This window comes from Perognathus longimembris, chromosome 2 (genome assembly GCF_023159225.1).
Source record: "Perognathus longimembris pacificus isolate PPM17 chromosome 2, ASM2315922v1, whole genome shotgun sequence".
NCBI lineage: Eukaryota > Metazoa > Chordata > Mammalia > Rodentia > Heteromyidae > Perognathus > Perognathus longimembris.
The window spans coordinates 83,012,652-83,024,927 of NC_063162.1; positions in this window are offsets into that span (position 1 = coordinate 83,012,652).

Here is a 12,276-nt window from a genome sequence, read left to right on the forward strand (position 1 = left end):
TTTTGAAAGTAGAAAAGGTTATACATAATTTATCCTTTATTATGAATTTTCAGAATTGAGTAATTTTCTATTATTAACAACTTGAAGGAAAGAACAATTGCTCTTAGATTGGGGTAAATAGGAAGAATGTGGGATGTATTTTTAAAATGCTTTTCTTCAAATAGCTGTACAAAGGAGTTTCAGCTTCACATGTCAATTTATGTGTACAATGCCTCTTGGTCAGTCATTTATTCTTTCACTCTCACCATCTATCTGCTTCCCAATTCATCCCTTCAAGAGGAAGTTCAGTTTTCACATACGTACATTGGTTATTCTGACTGTATTTGTCCACATTCATCTTTTCATTGGTTTGTCTCTTCTTCCATTTCCTTTCCATCTATCGGTCAAGATAGGATTCAGTTTTTTGGTATACATATTTTTGAAATGCCTGCTGATTGTTCAAAGGGTTTACACCATGGAATTTCACACCAGCATACACAGTCCTTTAGTCAGTTTGATCATGTATTTAACTCTTGCATGTGCTTACAAATATGTATATATTTGGGGTTTAATTTATGGGATGATTTTCTAGGTGGGTTTCTGGAGGAAAACCTGAATGGAGTTAGGAAGGAAAGAGCTTTAGACAGAGAGGAATATTAGAGAATTATCAGACAGAAGGTATAGTTTGTAAAGGAAAATTTTAGCACCATAGAATTTTTGTTGACTTTGGAACTAGGCCAGTGAACAAAGGAACCAACCATCTGAATGTAACTTGAAAACATCACCTGTGATGCTTTGTGCATTTCTGGCCTGCACTGACAATATTATCTTGTGGAATAAACTCAAGCTACTTCATCGAAGACACATAGCCTACCAAGTCGTAGCCTAGCTTCATGCTCATTCTTCCTCATGGTCCTGAAAGAGCTATTCTCACCAGTCAGAATGTTCTACATTTATGAACAGTTCATATTCCTAGCCTGGGCTTGCCCTACCCCTTCCTCTTTACCCAGTATACTGCCCATGCTTTAAGACCAGCAGAAACCATCTTCCGTGAAACTATTTATACAGCCCACAGCAAAACCTCTGCAGTAATCTTGCTTGCTGTTGAAATATGCTTTTTTCTCATTAATTATCATTTATTTAAGAAAATGAGGTGTTGCTCACATAAAAAGTAATATATGTGGGGCTGGGAATGTGGCATACATGAAGCCCTGGGTTTGATTCCTCAGCACCACATATATAGATAAAGCTGGAAGTGGTGCTGTGGCTCAAGTGGTAGAGTGCTAGCCTTGAGCAAAAAGAAGCCAGGGACAGTGCTCAGGCCCTGAGTGCCAGCCCCAGGACTGGCAAAAAAAAAAAATAACGTATGTATTACTAATTATGGAAAACTTGAAAAAGACACAAAATAGAAATTAAATTATACAGAGACGATTCAATTCTGCAATTCTTCCAGGAAAGTTTTTACTTATGAATTTCTTCCTTTGCATTTAGTAAATGTTATGGCTATTTTAAATTGCATGTTCTGATTTTTGTAAAAATGACAGTTACTTTTAATGTTTATGAAAGTGGTCATTTGAAAAAATAGAAAACTAGGAAAATAAATACAGGCTCCCAGATTTCTAATATAGGAATAATTATGTCATCTTTTAAAATATAATTCTTAATAGACTTTTGCTCTTGTAAAATGCATGAGAAATCCATGTTTTTACATTATATTTTTACATTGTTCAAGAATGTATTGTAAAGATCATATTGCATATTGTTATTATAAAACACAATGAACCCAGGAATATTAATAGAGCCTAATGATATAAAGATCTGGTAAGAGGTATATCCATCTGTTCCTGACTGATTTATTAATTTTTTCCAAAATAAAATACTCATCAGACTTAGTTAAAATATACTTTTCAGATGTAGAATATCACTTATTCAAAATTCCCACCTAGCCTATAAAATTCTGCTTTTAACAAAGTAAAATTTTTGTTACATATTAGGAAAAAATACTTTTTTATTAAATAATTTTCTGGCTCAATGCTACAACCAAGTAAAAAATTCTTCATGATTAACAAGTACTAGAAGAACAATGGTAGTTACTGTTTTACACAGTCATCAAACAAATCCAGAGATTTCATGTGATTTGTTGGGTGGAGACTATGGTTCAAGAAACATTTTTCTTAAGCCAGGTAGCAGTAGTTCATGCCTGTATTCCTAGCTACTCTGGAGGCTGAGATCTGAGGATTGCAGTTCAAAGGCAGGAAAGCCTATGAGATTTTTATCTTCAATTCACCAGCGAAAAAGCAAGAAGGGAAGCTGTGGCTCAAGTGGTGGAGTGCCAGCCTTGACAGCAAAAGCTAAAGGACAGCACCTAGGCCCGAATTCAAGCCATAATACCAGAAAAAAAAGGCACACAAAGAGGATGTATCTTCATACATGAGAGGAATGAGAAAGATTAGTCAATTGAAAATAGACTTGGTTCTGAGATTGAACAATGCATATGGGAATAGATAATTTCAAAAAGATTACTGCAGCAGACTACCTCAACTAAAGGGAAGAACTTATTCTACCCAATTTCTGATTTGGGTAGAATCTGTGTTTAGGTTTCTGTAGTCCCCAAAAATGTACAGAAAAAGTATTATACTTTATGAATAGTTGAGTGTCTATTAATTGACTTAAAGTATTTTTTTGCACTCACCAAATGGTGATTCTTTCTTTACTCTTTTGATCTGGGAGTAACCGAAGTAGTAATTTTAGGCAATATATGACTCACCATAGAGTGTGGAAATAAGAAGCCTCATAGTGACAGTTCTGTTTACTGTTTTATCATTGGTATTTTAAATCTGTCATAGTAAAAGTAGAGACAGAAAGAGAATACATCAGAGTTCACCAAGGAAGAGCATTGATTCTTTGATTCCTCCAGGAAATTCAAGAATGTTCAAATTCTTTTCATAAAATAGTATTGTATCTTCATATAACATATACATACTCATTTGTAAGCTTTAATTCATCTCAATCTTGCATATAATATTGAATTTAATGTAAATGCTATGTAAATAGTTGTTTTATTCAGCTGTTTAGAGAATAGGAACAGGACAGTATTTAGTACAGGTATATTTTCTCTGAATTTTTTTTATTCATATTAAGTGGAATCTACAGATGTGGAACTCACAAACAGTGACATGTGTAAAGAGATTTGTCAGACCCAGTGGCTCATGTCCATAATCCTAGCTACTCAAGAGGCCAATATAGGTAGAAAAGCTCAATAGACTCTATCTCTAAAATAACTGACAAAAAGCAGAGTTGGAGGTATGGCTCAAGTGGTAGAAAACCAACCTAGAAAGAGGTCCTGCGTTTAAACACCAGTGACAGCAAAAAACCAAAATAAGCAAGAAAGCATGTTCTCATGTTTTTACTACAGAAAAGTAAATTGGACAGAGATGCAGCGACCCTCCTCTAGATCTTAAGTATGGGGTTTTCTTATTTGTTTTTCTAAACTTTAACTTAGATTCATAAATTAAGTTTAGATTTCATTACATTTCTTTTCTTGTTTTCTAAGTTTTAATTTTAATATTATATTTTTACATAGTTCACAACAATCTTCAGTTCCCTTAATCCTAGAAAATCTTCATAGAATGAATTTCCATAATCATGTACTCTATGATTTAGATCAATTTTGCCCCCAAAGCACTTGTAATATGTGTGCTCTAGCAGGAGAAACCTTCACGACCTTTCCATCATAATCATCATGACACAAATGAACACTGTGCAGGATGATATACTGTCTAGCTAGCTCATTTATACTTTTTCAAATTTTGGAGAGGTAGCTTCATTTCTGTCCTTCAGTCTGAAGCAGCTCTATGTGAAGTCTATTTCAATGCTGGTTGTACCGAGCTGTCAGAAAAATAGATATTTTTTGTGGCCTAAAAATAAATATAATAAATTTCCTTATCCAAAAATGGCAGAGCAGATTTTATACAACTGTTCCACAAATTTACTTTGTGATATTGGTTCTGGAAAGTTTGAGCACTCAGAATAAAACTATGGAAATTTCTGGGGATGAAAACAAGGGCTAGCATAAAAATTACTTCCTTCCCTTCCTTATGTGAAGAGCGATAACATTCATTGTGTATGCTGGCCAAGACGTGCAAATGTACCCAGTGCTTCTGCGGCCAACACAGGACCAAAACAAAACCAGGGCAAGGTCTCCTATCACAAAACAAAACAAAACCCTCAGGAATGCAAAAGACAATTGCTTTGCAAGGTTTTCCTTGGCAATTCTCCAAGCCTATTAAGGAGGACCTCTTTCTATTAGCAGCTAGCCTATCTCTTAGCCATCATAACTTATTAGAGCAGTGTTTTCTAAAGAACATTCCAGGAATTACTATTCCTTAAGGATTGTTTGAACAAAGCTTGCAGGATCAACAAAAAGTTAGAGAAATACTGATGCAAACAAGCTTCATTGGCTATTTGACTTCACCATGTACTGTTCTGTAATGACTCAGAGTGAGGTACAGAATACAGTTCAAGACTCTATTTTCCAGTAGCATAGGAAACAAAGCATCCTAAAAAAACTTCTCTTTCTGAAACATAGACAGATACTGGGAAAAATTCACACTTTTTTTGTGCACTGTTGAGCAAAATTAGGGACATTAAGAGAAGCAGGAAACTCATCCAGGATGACAATGATGATGCTACGCCTGAACTGAGAGCGTTGTCAGCCATGGGAACCAAGCACCTTGGATTTTAGTAACTACTTGAGTGACAGAGGTTGGAAGTAAGACCACTGCTCTCACTTTGGATCTTTAAATGTCTATTTTGATAGGTAGGTGGAAAGGGAGAGTAGACAAAAAAATTCATTCACAGAAAAGAGAGAAAATATGGCAATGTTTCTATCTCAGTGTACGTGGGGAAAGTTTCCTATTGTATCTTATAATCACTGACTACCTTTGTCATGAAAGAAACCACAAAATAAGAAATTAATATTCTTTTTTTTTTTTTTTTTTGGCCAGTCCTGGGCTTGGACTCAGGGCCTGAACACTGTCCCTGGCTTCTTTTTGCTCAAGGCTAGCACTCTGCCACTTGAGCCACAGCACCACTTCTGGCCATTTTCCATATATGTGGTGCTGGGGAATCAAACCCAGGGCTTCATGTATAAGAGGCAAGCACTCTTGCCACTAGGCCATATTCCCAGCCCCAAGAAATTAATATTCTTTCAGAAAGTAATACTCTGAAGCACCAAGAACAAGCAAACAAAAATTCCTTCTGCAGAGACTAATTCTCCACAAAAGCCTGTCAGTAGTCACACATACAAAGCCAATTAGACATAAGCTCAAAATACAAAATTACAAAACACTGAAGGAAACGAGTGCCATAAATTAGCAGAATAAAACAATACCAAAATTTTATCACTAATAATTTAGTTTATTGGAATTATGCATATAAAATTAAAATAGATTCTTAAAGAATGATAGAAATACATGGACAAGCAATATTATGTTTTAAAAAGATGAGCAGATTGAAAAAGAAGAAGAATTTCTAGAATTAAGATATATTATTATTAAAATTAAAGTTGCAATGAGCATCCAGAAAAAAACAACAGACAATTCATTGCAAAATACCCAGACTTGGTAAGCTAAAAGAAAGCTCATAAGAAATATCCAGGTTGCATGTACAGAGAGACAAAGCATGGAGAATTTACAAAGAAATGATAGAATATACAAGTGTTACTATGTTCAATAGGAGTTCCAGAAGGAGAGACTAGACAGAAAGAGAAAGTAATATATGAATATGCAATGGCAGAAAATAGCCTATAAAATTAAAGAAAAGACAAATCAACACATTCAGAATCACAATGAATCATGTGCGTAATTAGCAAAATGAATTTTTATCTAAACTTATTATAATTAAACTACAAAGACAAAATATTTATCTTGTCAGAGATAAAAGATTTTTGTATTGTGGTAAACCATCTAGTTTGCAACATGTCACCAGACTTCTCTACCAAAACACCAAACCTGGAGATGAGGAACACTGAGAGGCTGGGGCATGGGAAGCGTCAGGGTACTGCCTGCTTAATCAAACTATCTTGCCAGGAAGAAGGAGACAGAAGACATGTTAAGATCTTCAAATGAGAACATTTGCCTTTGACAGGATTTTTATTAAAATGGAATTTTTTTTCAATATGACATCTTTCTGAGAACAACTGACTATTTGTTTATTGATTGACTGATTGAGTGTATGAATCCTGGGGTTTGAACTCAGGGTCTGTGGACTGTCCCTGAGCTTTTTTACTCAAGGCTAGTGCTCTATCACTTGAGCCAAAGCTCCACTTTTGGTTTCTTAGGGAACAATTAGAGATGAGATTCTCACAGACTTTCCTCATCAGCCTGGCTTCAAACTGCAATCTTCAGATCTGAACCTCCTGAGTTGCTAGGATTATAGGCATGAGCCACTGGTGCCTGGCAACAATTGACTTTAGAAAGTTAAGCGTGAGCATCAAGCAGGAATAATAAGCAAAGTATTGGCTAAGAGAATAGTAGCATAAAGCATTTATTACGCAGACAATATATGTGTTATGTATTATGTATTATATGTGATATGTATACTACATAACAACATTATATAAGTGATAAAACAATGCAGTACCCAAAATACTGGATAATAACCTGCAACTTGGGATGGATGTAGTTGGAGAGAATGCAGAGTTGCTCAGATTTATTAGAACATAGATCCCTAGTTTGTAACCATCCTCTGGGAATATGTTTCCAGGAAACGTGCTTCATATTTGGCTTGGCATATAAGATTCCAATAGAAACAAGCCTCTCAGCACCCTGGATTCTAGATAGGGCTTCATAGAATTGTTACTTTACCATTTAGGTAGTCTAGTGACACTTGTGTTCATAATGGGTTAGTGTGGTGGTGCCAAATAAATAAGAAGAACTGTGGTTAAATATGATTTCCAGGTTAAAAAAAAAACAAATACAATTAAGCACTATTTATCTGAAATTCAAATGTAACTGGTTGTACTGTGTTTTCATTCAGTAACTATGGCAACACCAGGTGGGTGAAGAAGTTAGGAAAGAATGTGGGATGAGAATAATGGTGGGGGTGGTGGTGGTGGTGGTGACTGTATGTGTGACACCCATGGGGTACTTGTGTCTTAATGTTATGGACCAAAGCAGAATGGGTTAATCACATAATGGCTGACCTTTAACCTTCCTAGGCAAATAGGCCACATTTATTGTGAACTGTTATTAACAATTTTTATGCTGTGCTGTTCGCTCACAGCAGGAAACAAGTGAAATGGGCCAACCAAGTTAGCCAAGAACCAAACAAACTAATGATGCAAATATAGATTCCATTTCCAGAGAACTTTGGTATTACGTGATCCAAGCAAAGAGTTTACTCTGAAATAGACCCAAACTGTACAAATGGAAATAGGCTCTTAATTATTATCTCCTGGAAACTGCCTTCATGAATACCAATCCTGAAACCATGATATACTACAATAGCAAACACTTACAAGTGTTGCTATGTTTTAATATTATAATTCCTATGTATTCTCTGTAGTGACATGTGCTGGATGTTGGTCTCAGTTTAGTGATATTAAGAGATACTGGGGGCTTTGAGAGGTGGGTAGGGCATCATAAAACATAATCAGGTTATCAGGGGAGTTGCTCTCAGAGAAGATTAATGTTTCTACCTCCAAGTGAGTTGTTCTCTGTGTTATAGAAAAGCAAGCCTGACCCCCAAAGTTCTCTGGCATCTTTTCTTGCCACGTCATCTTTTTCTCTTGCACATCATGCAAATTTGGTCTTCTCTTTTTTTTTTTTTTGGCCAGTCCTGGGCCTTGAACTCAGGGCCTGAGCACTGTCCCTGGCTTCCTTTTGCTCAAGGCTAGCACTCTGCCACTTGAGCCACAGTGCCACTTCTGGCCGTTTTCTGTATATGTGGTGCTGGGGAATCGAACCCAGGGCCTCATGTATATGAGGCAAGCTCTCTTGCCACTAGGCCATATCCCCAGCCCCTGGTCTTCTCTTATTAGCTGTGTGACTTGTGCTAAATTACTTAGCTTTTCTTGTCTCTACTATGAAGAGAACAGTAGTGCCCAACAGATCTTACTGTATTGTTGTGGGGATTAACTGAAGTTCTATGTGTATAGCACTCAGCACAGCATCCAGAATGCTCAAAAATGTTAGCCATCAACTTTGTTATAGGCATGCCTATGATGAAGTTAGGCTAGAGGACTATTCCCTCCCTAGAAATTTGCATGTGTTTCTGGTTACTTATGAGTTGAAGACAGTTTCTTTAGGCAGGTGCCACTGAGATGTGCAGGGTCTTAGGAATGCAGACCATGAGAACAAGAACACATTGCTTCCCACGGGGTGTGCTGGCTTCTTCTGGGGTGGCTGCCCAGAGGCACAGCTGCTTCTGATCAGTCAGTGTGGAGCAAACACCAGCTATCCAGGTCCACAGGGCAGGGCAGGAAGCAAAGGCCGGAGGTGACTTTTCCCTCAGTGTAGCTGCCTTCTGGGGAATGGGGCAACCTTTCTCCCTTGGTCTTGCTTTCAAAACTCCAAAGGATATGGATGTAGACCTAGCCCTCTACCTCTCCTGTGATGTTTCACAGAGTGTGAAGGGGATGAGGGAACCAGGTCCACACATGCTGGCCATTGTCCTGGTAGAAGAACAATTGCAGTGCTAACATATTGAAAACATAGTATGTTCCAGGCATTGTACTAGTGTGTTTTCATTCTTTAGTTTCACATAATCACCAACAATATTCTAGGAATTAAAAACTATCATCTCACATGAAGAATCTATGTTCTAGAGCTTCAACCATAGTTATACACCTAGTAAGCCAGAGAGTTGAGATCTCACCTCAGAAAATTTCACTATAAAATGCAGGCTATTAAGCACAGTGCACTCTTTCTTGGCTTACACGCCTGGATCTGTGGTCAGGATTTGAAAAAGGAAAAACAGACTAGAACAATCCTTTTGTACCCATGAAGAAGGCATTGCAGTTTCTCATGGTAGAGGCAGGGAAGCTCTGTCTCTATAGGCCTACTTATTCAAGGGTACTTAACTAGGTAATTTAGCAATTAGTTCTCACATTCATTCAACAATGCTCAGCAGCCATAATAGAAAGGCAGTGTCTATAGCTTGTCATAGAGGGTGGGAAATAGAATGAGTTCACAAGTTTGAATTCTAACTCTACCGCCAGTGTTGAATGCTACTAAGAAAATTGCATAACTTCTTTTGTATCCTCACTGGTAAAAGTAGGTTACTAATAGTAGCATTTTTGGCTTGATGTGAAGACACAAGATAATAAATGCAATATATTTTACAACGGTGAGTGGCTTTCACTAGGTGTTCAAAAATCATAAGTCATGACTATCTTTCTATTCCTTTTCTTTATTTACTTTAAAAACAGTGGTTGTCTAAAGGGGGTTATTAAAGTAGTTGCTTGAAAGGGGTCCAATTCAACATGTCAGTTAATGAGTACAATGAACCTTGATCAGTGTCACACCTTTCACCATTCCCCCTGATCTCCCTCAATCCCACCTATCCTCTCAATTTTCTTGGTTCAGTTTTCACATATATACATTGAATATTATGATTGCATTCACCCTCCCTCCTCTCTCCATTTGTCTACCTCATGATTGTATTAAATTTTTGGCACAGAGTCTATCTGATGAATGAAAGAGAAATTCTGAACCTAAGACTCTATGATTAAAGATAGACAAACAAATGTGGTAAGACCACTCCATCTGTGGTTTTACTACCTGCAATCAGCCACAAAAAAGAAAATATTACTATTTGTCATGACTTTGAGAGAGATGGTGCTAGAGTGAGTGACTATACTCACATAATTGTTACAATTAAACTTGTTCTAATTATTATATACTAATCTTTTACTGTGTCTATTTTATAAATTAAGTTTATTATAGGTGCACATGCATAGGAGAGCCAGTATATGTGGGGTTGAGTACTGTCTGTGGTCTCAGGCATTATCTGGGGTCATGGGCACATCCCTCACGGATTAGGGGAAACTCTATAAATGCAGTATGAGTGGAGACACTGGTGGCAACTGAGTGGGGTCAAAGCCCCTAACAGGTGATGTGGGTAGTAGAGGGAGTCTAGGTTTTCTAGAAGTGTTGAATTATTTCCAGATTCTTACAGGACTGGAAGTTAATCAGGGGAGCTACAGTAATCCAGCCATGGAGTGCGTAGGAGCTGAGAAATCAGCTCACATCTGTAGAGCTGCCAAATTTAGTAATGAAAAGTACAGGATGCCCTGTTAAATGTGAACATTAGATAAACAACAGGATGGCAATTCAGAATTCGTTTGTGGAAAGTGATATTTTTAGTATAAGTGTGGCCCATATATTGGGTAACCATTCAGATTATTTGTTGTTTTATCTGAAAGTGCTGTATTTTTGTGCTGTATTTTATCCACACACACCTAGGAAGACACGGAGGGCTCCAGAGGAGCTGTGGAGATGGATCAGGTGGGTCTGAGAGTGGGGGAGAGCCAGATCTGGAAGGACTTGTGCACTGTGGAAGGATCTGAGCTTGATACTGAAATTAATGACAAGCCATTGAATAGATTTAATCACAAGGATGAGAAACCACAATGACCGCAGTGTCACATGTGTTGTCAGTATGATGAAAGGAGGTTTTAGGACAATACTGCATCTCAAATGATCACAAATACAGTGTCTTAAACAATAAACAGTGACTATCTCACAGTTTATGTGGGGCTGGAATTCAGAAACAATTTAGCTGGGTGCTTGTGGCTCAGGCCTCTTTGTATTGTTTCAATATGGATTATAGAGCAGATACTGATTTCTCAGCTGTGAGCTGATTCTCTCCACTCATAGGCATTCAGTGGCTAGAGTGCTGCAGCTCCTCTGCAAGCCCCTATTTGGGCTGGAGAATTCAGCTTGGAGATGGCTTACTCCCATGGTTGGTATTCATGTGGTAAGATACTTCTAGTGGTTGGAAGAACTCCAGCCCTTGATACCTGACCCTTCAAGGAGTACTTAGGCATTCTTTCACATAGCAGTAAGTTCAGGGAACCTAGGAGATAGTAAACTGGAAGTCACTTGCTAATTTACCTTTGGAAGGCACACACTGCCATTCTCATATCATAGTAATAGAGAGGCTGTGTCTCCAAACACAGGTGAGCCTGGCTCAGTGCCACTGAGCACTATTAAGAGTGTATGTGTGTATATATATATATATATATATATATATATATATATGTATATACACACATATATATGGAATTAGGGATTATTGGACCATCTGTAAGGACACCTACTTGCATAGGTGTGCCTATGATCTTAAAGGAGCAGAAAGGAGGAAGTATAACATAGTATGGGATAGTAGAGAAAGACTTGGAGGAATAAGGAAAGAAGAGAAAACAAGGAAGGATTGTTGGAGAACTTTGCATCCAGTCCACAGAAACATAACCAATGCTATCCTACAAGGAAGTAGATCCACCTTGTGGACATGCTCAAAAACTGTTTCCTTCCAGAAAAGACCATAGGAGAAAATATAGACACAGAGGAAGTGGGAGGGTAACAGCCCAAGTAACAGCTGAGTTCAAGGTAGAAAATGCTCATGGTGGAATTAGCATACTTAAGGAGAAAAAAGGTGATAATTGTTCAAGAGAATATAACCACTAAAAACTCATTTACAGTATGAATGGAAAGGGAGGAGCTACAGAAGCAATCTCCATCAACTACCTCCTTACTGTCATCTGTCCATACAAATTTCTATCTACTTTCTAGTCATTTAGGGTCTTTTTTGGTTGTTTTCCAGAAACCATGAACTTGTCAAGATACACATTTTAGAAGTGTTTTTCTTGGGATGCTGTTTAGATAGAAACCAGCCTGTAAGAGGAGCGCCCTCTGCTGCTACTTGTACAAATAGACTCTTGGTAACACACCTTAAAAGGCTCTTAAGGCTGCATCATCATCATCATCATCATCAATTAAAATATTTAGTATCTTTGCCTCTTCAAATCACTAAGATTCTTTTGTTTCATGTTTCAGTTTTGGTTTTCTTTCAGTGGCAGCTGTAATGTAATACATACATGGGGAAAAGACACTGGAGGATGATACAATATATAATCAGAAGCATGGCTTCGAAGCTCTTGGATAAATGCAGTAAATCCTTTGGTGATGCACACATTAGTATATCAGAGGTATTACTTGATCACTTACCAGAAATAACTCATCATAGTGGACAGGAAGCTGTGTCTCTATGTAATTCCAAACACCTGGCAAAGTA